At 44.5% G+C, this 12888-nt stretch overlaps 1 pseudogene; it reads right to left on the bottom strand.

The window, feature by feature from the left end:
* Positions 1 to 7681: 7681 nt before the first annotated feature.
* On the bottom strand, positions 7682 to 7970 carry LOC135272271 (large ribosomal subunit protein eL37-like; annotated as a pseudogene).
* Positions 7971 to 12888: the final 4918 nt, after the last annotated feature.

The raw sequence follows: 12888 nt of genomic DNA on the forward strand, positions 1-12888 counted from the left end.
GTTTTCACACAGAAAGGGAATTATAGATAAGTATAGAACAACAGCCATGATGATGATGATAGGAGCTTAGAAGATTAATTGACCACTTACCACATGCCAGAAAATGTGCTTAGTGCTTTAAGAAGATTATCTCAGTTAGATACTGTTTTGGGGGGAGTTCCTACTCTAGATTTTCTATCATCTAGGCCCTCCTAGCGTTATCTCAATTTCAAATTGGGAAGCCTCCAAATGTGTGTGTGTGTGTGTGTGTGTGTGTGTGTGTGTGTGTGTGTTTGTCTTGCATTTTTTTTATCCTTTTTTTTTTTTTTTTTTTGAGACAGTCTTGCTCTGTCACCAGGCTGGAGTGCAGTGGTGCCATCTCAGCTCACTGCAACCTCTGCCTCCCCATTCAACTGATTCTCCTGTCTCAGCCTCCCAAGTAGCTGGGACTACAGGCACGTGCCACCACGCCCAGCTAATTTTTGTGTTTTTAGTAAAGACAGGGTTTCACCATGTTGGCCAGCATGGTCTCGATCTCTTGACCTCTTGATCTGCCCGCCTTGGCCTCCCAAAGTGCTGGGATTACAGGCATGAGTCACCGTGCCTGGCCGTTTTTGTTTTTTTTTTATTATTATTCTTATAGAGCTGAACTAGTAAGTGCTAGGCAGGGAAATATTTATTTCCTACTCAACATGTTTCCACAGGGAGGAATTTTCATTAGAGGAAGATGTGAACTTCTTCCTCTTACTCCCCCCTCCACTGAGGGAAGGAGAGTGACTTAATCGATTGAAGAATTTGGAAGAAGGAATTGGGCATTTGTGGATTAGCCACCCTTGTGCATTTTGGGCGTGACTGCTTGCAGAGAGGATACATTCTGGTTTTCAGTCTCCACCATGCTGTGACTTAGCAAAATACGCTCTATACCTGTGGGTGAGGTCTGCACCTGTTTAGTGCTGCCTTTGGCTGGGTAGGTAAATCTGACTAGCTCAGCAACTACTAGCAAGTCCACTTGACTGAATGTCTTTAACTTTCACCAGAAATAAAGCTAATTTTTTTTTTTTTTTTTTGAGACGGAGTTTTCGCTCTTGTTACCCAGGCTGGAGTGCAATGGCGCTATCTCGGCTCACCGCAACCTCCGCCTCCTGGGTTCAGGCAATTCTCCTGCCTCAGCCTCCCGAGTAGCTGGGATTACAGGCACGCGCCACCATGCCCAGCTAATTTTTTGTATTTTTAGTAGAGACGGGGTTTCACCATGTTGACCAGGATGGTCTCGATCTCTTGACCTCATGATCCACCCGCCTCGGCCTCCCAAAGTTCTGGGATTACAGGCTTGAGCCACCGCGCCCGGCCAAAGCTAATATTTTTAATATCTGACTCCTGTGTCTACTTTTTGATTGGTTCCAAATTTAGATGAGAAGGAGAAGGGTTATAAATTAACTACTTAAAAGCCTAATAAGAGGCAGTGTAAGAGAGTGGTTAAGAGCACTGGTATGGAAAGAAATTGCCTGATTTCGGCCAGGCGTAGTGGCTCACGCCTGTTATCCAAGCACTTTGGAGGCCAAGGCGGGTGGATCACCTGAGGTCGGGAGTTCAAGACCAGCCTGACCAACATGGTGAAACCTCATCTTTAAAAAAAAAAAAAAGAAGAAGAAGAAATTGCCTGATTTCAAATTCTGGCTCCATGACTTATTAGCTGTGTTATCTTGTGCAAGTCACTTAACCTCCCTGTGCCTTAGTTACCTTATCTTTAATTAAAAAACAATTTTTTTGAGACATATCACTGTTTTTTTTTTGAGACAGAGTCTTTTTTTTTTTTTTTTTTTTTTGAGACGGAGTTTCGCTCTTGTTACCCAGGCTGGAGTGCAATGGCGCGATCTCGGCTCACCGCAACCTCCGCCTCCTGGGTTCAGGCAATTCTCCTGCCTCAGCCTCCTGAGTAGCTGGGACTACAGGCACGCGCCACCATGCCCAGCTAATTTTTTTTGTATTAGTAGAGACGGGGTTTCACAATGTTGACCAGGATGGTCTCGATCTCTTGACCTCGTGATCCACCCGCCTCGGCCTCCCAAAGTGCTGGGATTACAGGCTTGAGCCACCGCGCCCGGCCTTTTTTTTTTTTTTTTTGAGATGGAGTTTTGCTCTTGTTACCCAGACTGGAGTGCCATGGCGCGATCTCGGCTCACCGCAACCTCCGCCTCCTGGGTTCAGGCAATTCTCCTGCCTCAGCCTCCTGAGTAGCTGCGATTACAGGCATGTGCCACCATGCCCAGCTAATTTTTTTGTATTAGTAGAGACGGGGTTTCACCATGTTGACCAGGATGGTCTCGATCTCTTGACCTCATGATCCACCCGCCTTGGCCTCCCAAAGTGCTGGGATTACAGGCTTGAGCCACCGCGCCCGGCCTGAGACAGAGTCTTGCTCTGTCACCCAGACTGGAGTGCAGTGGCGTGCTCTCAGCTTACTGCAACCTCCTCCTCCCTGGTTCAAGCGATTCTCCTGCCTCAGCCTCCCGAGTAGCTGGGACTACAGGCACACACCACCATGCCCAGCTAATTTTTGTATTTTTAGTAGAGATGGGGTTTTGCTCTGTTGTCCAGGCTGGTCTCATGATGTATACCTTAAATATTAAAAAATAAAATAAAATATGGCTGGTCAGGCCGAACAAAGTGGCTCACACCTGTAATCCCAGCACTTTGGAAGGCTGAGGTGGGTGGATCACCTGAGGTCAGTAGTTTGAGACCAGCCTGGCCAACACGGTGAAACCCCACCTCTACTAAAATACAAAAAAATTAGCTGGGCATGGTGGTGCATGCCTGTAATCCCACCTACCTGAGAAGCTGAGGCAGGAGAATCACTTGAACCTGGGAGGCAAAGGTTGCAGTGAGCTGCGATCACGCTACTGCACTTCAGCCTGAGCGACAGAGTGAGATGCCGCGTCAAAAGAAAAAAAAAAGAGAGAGACTCCAAAGAATTTCTTCACCCCTTCCACTCTGGTGAGGTTACAGAGAGAGAACAGCAATCTATGAGGAAGTGGGCCCTCGCCAGACACTGAATCTGCTGGTGCCTTGCTGTCAGACTTCTCAACTTCCAGAATTGTGAGAAATTCTGTTGTTTAAAAGCCACCTAGTCTATGATATTTTGGTATAGCTACTCTAACAGACTTAGTCATCTCCTTTAAAAATGTTGATTCACTGGTTATTAGAATGGGGCATCCTGTGTGCTAAATATACTAGTTTAAATTTTTTTTCTCCCATTTCTCTACTTGCCACAATCTGTAAAAATGAGACTCACAGTGACATTCTTTAGGGGCACTTATCAGGCTAGTGCATAGTGACCACCCTTGTTTCATGGCATTTTGTCTGTCCTATACAATTTGGTAGTTAAATGTAAGCTGTCATATGTAGTGGGATGCTGGATAAGACAGACTTTTGAAAAAAGAATTACCTGAGTGGCTCATAGGATGCAAATATGTTACAGTAATATTTGGGGAAGGTGTTCAACATTTTATTATGAAAAATTTCAAATGCGGAAAACATGAATTTTGTTACAAATACCTATATAGTTACCATTCTACCATGAACGTTTTAATACACATGCTTTATTTTTTAATTTATTTTTAGTACTTTGGGAGGCCAAGGCAGGCAGATCACGAGGTCAGGAGTTCAAGACCAGCCTGACCCACATGGTGAAATATACAAAAATTAGCAGAGTGTGGTGGCAGGTGCCTATTATCCCAGCTACTCAGGAGGCTGAGGCAGGAGAATGGCTTGAATCCGGCAGGCAGAGGTTGCGGTGAGCTGAGATCATGCCATTGCACTCCAGCCTGGGCAACAAGAGCAAAACTCCGTCTAAAAAAAAAAATTATTTTTAGTTTTTATTTTTTGAGACAGAGTCTTGCTCTGTTGCCCAAGCTAGGGTGCTGTGCCCACAGTCTTAGCCCACTGCAACCTCCACCTGCCAGGTCCAAGCAATTCTCCTGCCTCAGCCTCCCAAGTAGCTGGGATTACAGGGGCACATCACTATGTCAGCTAATTTTTGTATTCTTAGTAGAGAGAGGTTTCACCATGTTGGCCAGGCTGGTCTCCAACTCTTGAACTCAAGTGATCCACCTGCCTTGGCCTCCCGAAGTGCTGAAATTACAGGCGTGAGCCACTGCACCCAGCCTAATACATATGCTATATTACATAACTGATCTATCCATTTGTCATTTGATCCATCCATCAGTCCATCTTACTTTTCTGATGCATTTCAAAGTAGAGTGTTTCAGTAAAATTTTGAAATGCTAGCATTCTGCTAGGCATAGTGGCACATGCCTGTAATCCCAGTGCTTTGGGAGGCCAAGGCAGGATGGTCCTTTGAGACCAGGAGTTTGAGTTTAGCCTAGGCAACATAGAGAGACCTCGTCTCTACAAAAATTAAACAAAATTAGCTGAGTGTGGTAGCAGACACCTGTGGTCCCAGCTACTTGGTGAAGCTGAGGTGGGAGGATTCCTTGAGCCCTAGGGGTTTGAGGCTGCAGTGAGCCGTAATCACACCACTGTACACCACAGAGCAAGACCCTGTCTCAAAATAAAAGAAAGAAAAAAATGCTAACATTTGATTCCTTCCTTGGAATTTCTTGTGACTCCTTTATTTCCTCTTGAGAGGCAGAAGCCAGAGAGCAGACAAGGTCTGGAGCCTGACTGCCTGGGCTTGAAATCCAGCCCTGCCACCTACTAACTGTGTGAACTGAGCAAGCTTACTGTGACTTAGTGTTCTCATCTGAAACATAGCTGGGACTACAGGTGTGTGCCACCATGCCCAGCTCATTTTTTGTATTTTTAGTAGAGACGGGGTTTCACCATGTTAGCCAGGATTGTCTCAGTCTCCTGACCTTGTGATCTGCCCACCTTGGCATCCCAAAGTGCTGGGATTACAGGTGAGAGCCACTGCCCCTGGTGAGGTAGTAGTAGTATTATAAAATATAACAAATATTAAGCTAGTATTGTTTGTTTTCACAGAAATTCATAGAGAAAAGTCTCTGCTTAGTTTGCAGTGACACAAGTATCACTCACTATAACCTCGAACTCCTGGGCGCAAGCAATCCTCCTGACTCAGCCTCCTGAGTAGCTAGGACTGCAGGTATGCACCACCACACCCAGCTAATTTTTTGGTAGAGACAGAGTCTCACCCAGGCTGGTCTTGAACTCCTGGCCTCAAACCATTCTCTCACCTCAGCTTCCCAAAGCACTGGGATTACAGGCATGTACCGCTGCACCAAGCCTAGTTTTTCAGTTTTAAAACAGACATTTTGAAGTTCATGCCAAAGAAAATATTTTGGAAAGGAAGGCTTTTTGAAAGAAACAGCTCTTTGCCTTACAAAAACCAAAGCACCCGGAGCCAAAGTTTATGTCATTAACACCTGATTTGGAACAACAGGTAAAGAGTCTCACCTGATCAAATTATATAATGCTGACTGGGCTTGGGGAGGAGAAAGAAACAACCAGGGAGAAGCTGATGAGAGCATCTGGAACTTGCCCTAATCCAGGCTGATTTCTACAGTTGGGATAAAAGTACCTCTGGATTTGACCGCGAAGAATTGTGCTTTCCTGTGAGTATTTGGACTGGGGCTTTGGGATGAAATAAGGTGAGGTAGCTCTTGATGTGCAATGTTTTTTTCTTCCCCCCGCCACCATCCCTCTCTCCAGTTCAAACTGGAACTTGTCATCCACTCCCTCAGGAAAGGGAGGCCATAAGAAACAAAATAAGTTAAATTTTTGGCTTTTGAGCACTAGAAACCAAAGGCTTAGACAAAAAGTAAAAATAAAAAAACCTCAAATCCCAGCTCTTTGGGAGACCAAGGCAGGCAGATTACCTGAAGTCAGGAGTTCAAGACCAGCCTGGCCAACATGGTGAAACCCCATCTCTACTAAAAATACAGAAACATTAGCCCGGCATGGTGGCATGTGTCGTTAGTCCCAGCTACTTGGGTGGCTGAGGCAGGAGCATTGCTTTAACCCGGGAGGCGGAGGTTGCAGCGAGCCAAGATTATGCCACTGTACTCCAGCCTCAACAACAGAGCAAGACTGTCTCAAGAACAAATAAACAAACAAAAACAAATGAAAAACATATTTGATAGAGTTATTTCTGGTTTCAGAGAAGATAGAAATTCTCTGGACTGAAAGAAAGAAAGTCCCAGGCAAACAGTTGGTCACCCTACTTGGGAGGGTTCTTTTATTTCCAATTATACTTGATATTTGTAAAATAAATGCAGTATTGGTATGTTATATTAAGAATTCAGTATTCGGCCGGGCGCGGTGGCTCACGCCTGTAATCCCAGCACTTTGGGAGGCCGAGGCGGGTGGATCACGAGGTCAAGAGATCAAGACCATCCTGGTCAACATGGTGAAACCCCGTCTCTACTAAAAATACAAAAAATTAGCTGGGCATGGTGGTGCGTGCCTGTAATCCTGGCTACTCAGGAGGCTGAGGCAGGAGAATTGCCTGAACCCAGGAGGCAGAGGTTGTGGTGAGCCGAGATCACGCCATTGCACTCCAGCCTGGGTAACAAGAGTGAAACTCCGCCTCAAAAAAAAAAAAAAAAAAAAAAAGAATTCAGTTTTGTAATAAGTGCAAAGCTTGGCAACCTTTCAGTGTTCCCACTACATATGATATAAATAGCTGAAACTTCCAAAATTTTTAGGAGCGGCACTTGCTGACTTGACTATAATTTTCAATTGTTCCCTTTTTATTTTTGAGACAGAGTCTTGCTCTTTTGCCTAGGCTGGAGTGCAGTGATGCAATCACAGCTCACTGCAGCCTCGACCTTCAGGACTCAAGCAATCCTCCCATTTCAGCCACCTGAGTAGCTGAGACTACAGGCATGTGCCATCACATCCAGCTAATTTTTAATTTTATCTTTTGTAGATACAGGTTCTCATTATTTTGCTAAGGCTGGTCGTGAACTCCCAGGCTCAAGCGATCCTTCCTCTTGGCCTCTGAGTTGCTAGGTCTACACGTACACACCACCACGCTGGGCTAATTGTTAAACTTTTTATAGAGGTGAGGTCTCACCATGTTGCCCAACCTATTTGTTCCTATTTTTTGATTTTTAATTTAAAATTATTATTCTAAGCACTTTATATGAGTAAACTATGTAAAGGCTAATTTATGCATACTACTTTCCATTTGTTTTGTATAACAATGTTTATTTGCCCCAGAGAACCGGAAGTAACTATAATAAATATAAGCAACATGGAATTATAGTTAAGAGCATAGGCTCAGGAGCCAGACTGTTTGGGTTTGAATCCTAGCCTTGCCCCTTATTAGCTGTGTGATGTTACACTAGTTCTTTTTTTTTTTTTTTAAACCAGAACATTTATTGCATGACTAATCGGTGAAATTCTTTTTTTCTTTTCTTTTTTTTTTTTTTTTGAGATGGAGTTTCGCTCTTGTTACCCAGGCTGGAGTGCAATGGCGCGATCTCGGCTCACTGCAACCTCCACCTCCTGGGTTCAAGCAATTCTCCTGCCTCAGCCTCCCGAGTAGCTGGGATTACAGGCAAGCGCCACCATGCCCAGCTAATTTTTGTATTTTTAGTAGAGACAGGGTTTCACCTTGTTGACCAGGATGGTCTTGATCTCTTGACCTCGTGATCCACCCGCCTCAGCCTCCCAAAGTGCTGGGATTATAGGCGTGAGCCACCGCGCCCGGCCCAATCGGTGAAATTCTTAAGATGAACTGGATGCCGCAACAGCTGCCCTCTTGGGTTTAGGTGTTGTTCCTTCACGGAATCCATGCCTGAATCTGCGATATACAATTTTTAGGTGCCTCATTCGACCAGTCCCGGTGGTATTCGTCTTTTAGCCTTGGCACTCCAGTTATACTTTCTCTTGCGCTTGGCGGGGTAGCCACATTTGCCACAGGTCGACTTCTGAAGGTGGTAGGCCTTAGAGCCACAGCGGCGGCACAACGTGTGCGTCTTATTACGACGCTTCCCAAACGATGACGTTCGTCATCCTGCTTCTGCCAACTAGTTCCATTTTTTCATCTGCAAAATGGGAGTTAAAATAGTATCTGCATAATAAGATGGTTGTGAGGATGAAATTAGTTAATACATGTAAAGTGCTTATAATGGTGTCTGGCAGGTAGTAGGCACTCAAAGATTGTTAGGTGATTTGCGAGTTTTGTTTGTTTTGTTTTGTTTTGTTTTGTTTTCTTTGAGATGGCGTCTTGCTTTGTCAAACAGGCTGAAGTGCAGTGGCGCAATCTCAGCTCACTACAACCTCCACCTCCTGGTTCAAGCAATTGTCCTGCCTCAGCCTCCCAAGTAGCTGGGATTATGGGTACGCACCACCATGTCCGGCTAATTTTTGTATTTTCAGTAGAGATGGGGTTTCACCATGTGGGCCATGCTGGTCTCCAACTCCTAACCCCAAGTGATCTTCCTGCCTCGGCCTCCCAAAGTGCTGGGATTACAGGCATGAGCCACTGGACCCGGCCAATTTGCAAGTTTTTTTGCCTTGCTAATGAAACCTAACTATTTATCCACAGTTCATTATTTCCCTAATTAAAACTTCACTAAGAATTGAGAAGGTAGGTGAGAATATTTTCTAACATGACACATTGTCCCCCCATCGTCCCACAACTTTTAATAGGACTGTCCTATGAACTGAATTGTTTCTTCCTAGTTCCAGCTTCCAAAGTGACAGTATTAGAAAAATAACATCTTTATGAGATAATTAAAGATAATAAGAGTGAGGCCTTAATGTGATAAGACTGGTAGCCTTATAAGAAGAGGAACACACATACTCCCTCTCTCTCTTTCTCTCTCTCTCTCTCTTTCTCTCTCTCTCTCTCTCTCTCTCCCCCTCTCTGCATCCAGTAAGGAAAGGCCATGTGAGGACACAGTGAGCAGGCAGCCAGGAAGAGAGCTCTCACCAAGGTCCAACCTTGCTGAACACTGATCTGGGACTTTTGGCCTCCAGCACAGTGAGAAAATTAATTTTTGTTGTTTAAGCCATCCAGCCTACGGTATTTTGTTAGGGCAGGCAAAGCTGACTAAAACAGATTATTAATTAATAAGTACTAAAGACCTGGGGAAAACTCTTAGAATTGCAGTTATTGACTAAAGAATGGCTAAGTTTCTTCTCCTCCCTGAGCTACACAAAGGTGTAGCTGATGACTGGGAAGAATGATGAAGCAGAAAGAAGACCTGACTTCTTGGCTCAGCCCTGCCGCTCGCCAGCTTGGGCATGTCTTGTAACTTCTCCGTTCCTTAATTTTTCTCCTCGGTATAAAATGAGGCATAAGAGATTAATATGTTGATCTATGTATAAAAGTGTTGAGTTACATGTTTGAATTGATGACAAGGCTGAGATGAAAAAGAAGCAGCAATATAAGCTAAAGACCAAGAACTTAAAAGACAAAGTAGTTGTAGCCAGAAGCAACTGCCATGAGAATCCCCTAGGACATTTCAGAGAGGCTGAGAAGGTACTGAGTTTTCCACAGGAGTTAAAATGGGAGATTGAGTCAATCCCACAGGTCTTAAGAGGCAGGGAGACCTTGGCTGTCATTTGGGTTACCAAAAGTTTTGGCTAGGTACTCCCTAAATCATCTAGCTCTTGGGTTCTGTAACTTAATGACTAAGGGGAAGAAGAGGGGATGAGGAAAGGGGGAAAGAGGGAGGCTGAGGATTCATTTGTGCTGCAAATGAAATATATAACTGGTCTCCAAATTCTCCTCTACTGCCGCAAGATACAGGGGTCTGTCTTCCTTCTTTCACATATGTACTTCTCTACTTGTCCATGATATTTATTTTAACTTGATTGGGGTGCCCTTTCTGGGTCTTCAGCACTCCCTGGGATAGCTTTGGTCCTGTAGATCATGGGAAAATGCTGTCCCCTCTCACCTGTCTCATCTGTACCTGTAGGGTATGTGTTAAATGAGGCTAACCTCTCCGATAAATGTTGGGCTCTAGCTCTGCTACCTATTACCATGTGCCTTTGAGCAAGTCACTGAAGTACTCTGTGCTACATGTCATTTTGTTTTTAAAATCTACTAGGTAGGAATAAACAAAACACATGCCTCATATGGTTTTGAAACATAATTAGAAATTCTCTTTAAATTTTGAGTCCTGTGGGAACAGGGACCATTTCTTCCTTGCTCTCATGCCTAACCTGTAATAGATTCTCAGTAATTTTTTTTTTTTGAATGAAGAAAAATGGCTTAGCCTGGTGCCTGGAGCATATTAAGTGCCTAAGAAAATGTGTCTATATATATATCCTTCTCTAGTGCTCATCAGTTGTTCTGCCTACCCAAAAGCTAGTCTAGGTTTATCCTATTTTTTTGAGACAAGGTCTCTATCTGTTACCCAGCTACAGTGCAGTAGGGTAATCATAGCTAATTGCATCCTCGAACTCTTAGGCTGAAGCAATCCTCTAGTCTCAACTTCCCAAGTAGCTGGGACTAGAGGCATGCACCATCAACCATCATGTCAAGCTATTTTTTTTTTTTTTTAGACAGAGTTTTGCTCTTGTTACCCAGGCTGGAGTGCAATGGCATGATCTCAGCTTACTGCAACCTCTGCCTCTCAGGTTCAAGTGATTCTCCTGCCTCAGCCTCCCGAGTGGCTGGGATTATAGGCATGCACCACCATGCCCAGCTAATTTTTTGTACTTTTAGTAGAGACAGGGTTTCTGCATGTTGGTTAGGCTGATCTTGAACTCCCAACCTCAGGTAATCCACCCACCTCGGCCTCCCAAAGTACTGGGATTACAGGTGTGAGCCACCGCACCCGGCCCAAGCTAATTTTTAAAACTTTTTTTGTAAAGACAGAATCTCACTATATTACCCAGGCTTGCCTCAAACTCCTGGGCTCAAGTGATCTCCTGCCTTGGCCTTCCAATGCACTGGGATTCCAGATGTGAGCACCAAGCCTGGCCTGTCCAGCATCTATTTGTGCATTTTCTAGTCGTAAAGCCTCCATTTTCCTTTGTAAAACTTCTTTCTCATTCTCAGTTGTTTTGATTCTCGGGGTTGACTCCATAGCGCCACCCTAGGGGGTGACATGTGGCCCACACCTTGCCCAATTGAGGCTAGTGAGAGTCAGGCCGAATGTTTTTCTCTATCTTGAGAAAAGACAATGAAAGGAAAGACAATGAAAGGAACATTGTCTTTCCCTCAAGTTTGCCAAGTTTGTAAAAGATAAGCCTGAAGCTCCTGGTGGCCATCTCATCCCATGTTGGAGGAATGTGCTCAGGAGTAAAGCCAAGAGAGAAAAAAGCAGACTTGAGCAAAAGAGGGAAACTGATTCCTAATGATTTCCTTTAGCATCTGAATTCAGTCAAAAGTAAGATAAACAGTCTCTGTCTCCAAGAAGCTTACAGATAGGTAAAGACGATGTGATCAGGAGGGTCAAACTGCCATGGAAACACTAACACAGGCTACATGGCCAGAGCTTTGGTGAGTGTAGGTAGGCTTCTGGGCAGGCAGGGAGAGACATCTACAGAGAGACAGAAATGATTAATATGAGTTAGCCAGAAATGGGGGCAGTGTGTGAGAACAGGGAGAAAGGAAAACAATGCAGAAATGAAAAACAATGGCTTGAAAGCAAAATAGTATGGTGCTTTCAGGGAATTTAATATAATGGAAGCATACATAACATTTTCCCAAACATGATCTCATTTAAGCCAACACTTTGAAACCTTGTACAATAAAAACAATGACCAGTTAGAATGTGTTCAGGTGCAGGTCAATGAAAACCTGTTTACTAGTGACTTATGCAATGAAGACGTTTAATTACTTAGAGATAGGCAATCCAGAGCTGGTACCTTGATTCTGTAATGTCATTAAGAATCTGGGGGCTGGGTGTGGTGACTCACATCTGTAATCCCAGCACTTTGGGAGCCTGAGGCGGGTGGATCACCTGAGGTCAGGAGTTTGAGACCAGCCTGGTCAACATAGTAAAACCCTGTCTCTACTAAAAATACAAAAATTAGCTGGGTGTGGTGGTGCAGGCCTGTAATTCCAGCTAGTTGGGAGGCTGAGGCAGGAGAATCCTTTGAACTTGTGAAGTAGAGGTTGCAGTGAGCTGAGATCATGCCACTGCACTCCAGCCTGGGTAACAGAGTGAGACCCCATCTCAAAAAAGAAAAAAAATGGGGACCAGGTGTCTGTAATTTCAGCACTTTGCGAGACTGAAGAGGGAGGATTGTTCAAGTTCAGGAGTTCAAGACCCACCTAGGGAACATAGTAAAAACCCATCTCTATCCCCAAAAAAACAAAACAAAACAAATTAGCTTAGCGAGGTATGTGTGCCTGTGGTGCCAACTACTCAGGAGGCTGAGACAAGAGGATCACTTGAACCAGGAGGTGAGGCTGCAGTTAGCCATGATTGTGCCACTGCATTCCAGCCTAGGTGGCAGAGTGAGACCCTGACTCACAAATATAAAAAAGCAGAAGAATCTGGGCCCTTCCCATCTTTCTGTTTCACCATTTTTGGCTTTTGGATGCATGTTAATCATTATGCATATTACTTGTGGTATATAGAACAATGGCCCCCCAAAATATCCACGTTCTAATACCCGGAATCTGTTAATATATACCTTAAATGCCAAAAAAGACTTTGTAGATGTGATTGAGTTAAGGGTATTGAGGGTTGGGTGAGTGGTGGCTCACACCTGTAATCCTAGCACTTTGGGGAGGCTAAGACAGCTGGATCACTTGTGCCAGGAGTTGGAAACCAGCCTGACCAACATGGAGAAACCCCATCTCTACTAAAAATACAAAATTAGCCAAGTGTGGTGGTGCATGCCTGTAATTCCAGCTACTTGGGAGGCTGAGGCAGAGAATCACCCGAAACCAGGAGGCAGAGGTTGCGGTAAGCCAAGATCACGCCACTGTACTCCGGCCTGGGCAACAAGAGTGAA

Source organism: Aotus nancymaae, unplaced genomic scaffold (assembly GCF_030222135.1).
Source record: "Aotus nancymaae isolate 86718 unplaced genomic scaffold, 86718_ANA_hifiasm-v0.15.2.pri h1tg000007l, whole genome shotgun sequence".
NCBI classification, from domain to species: domain Eukaryota; kingdom Metazoa; phylum Chordata; class Mammalia; order Primates; family Aotidae; genus Aotus; species Aotus nancymaae.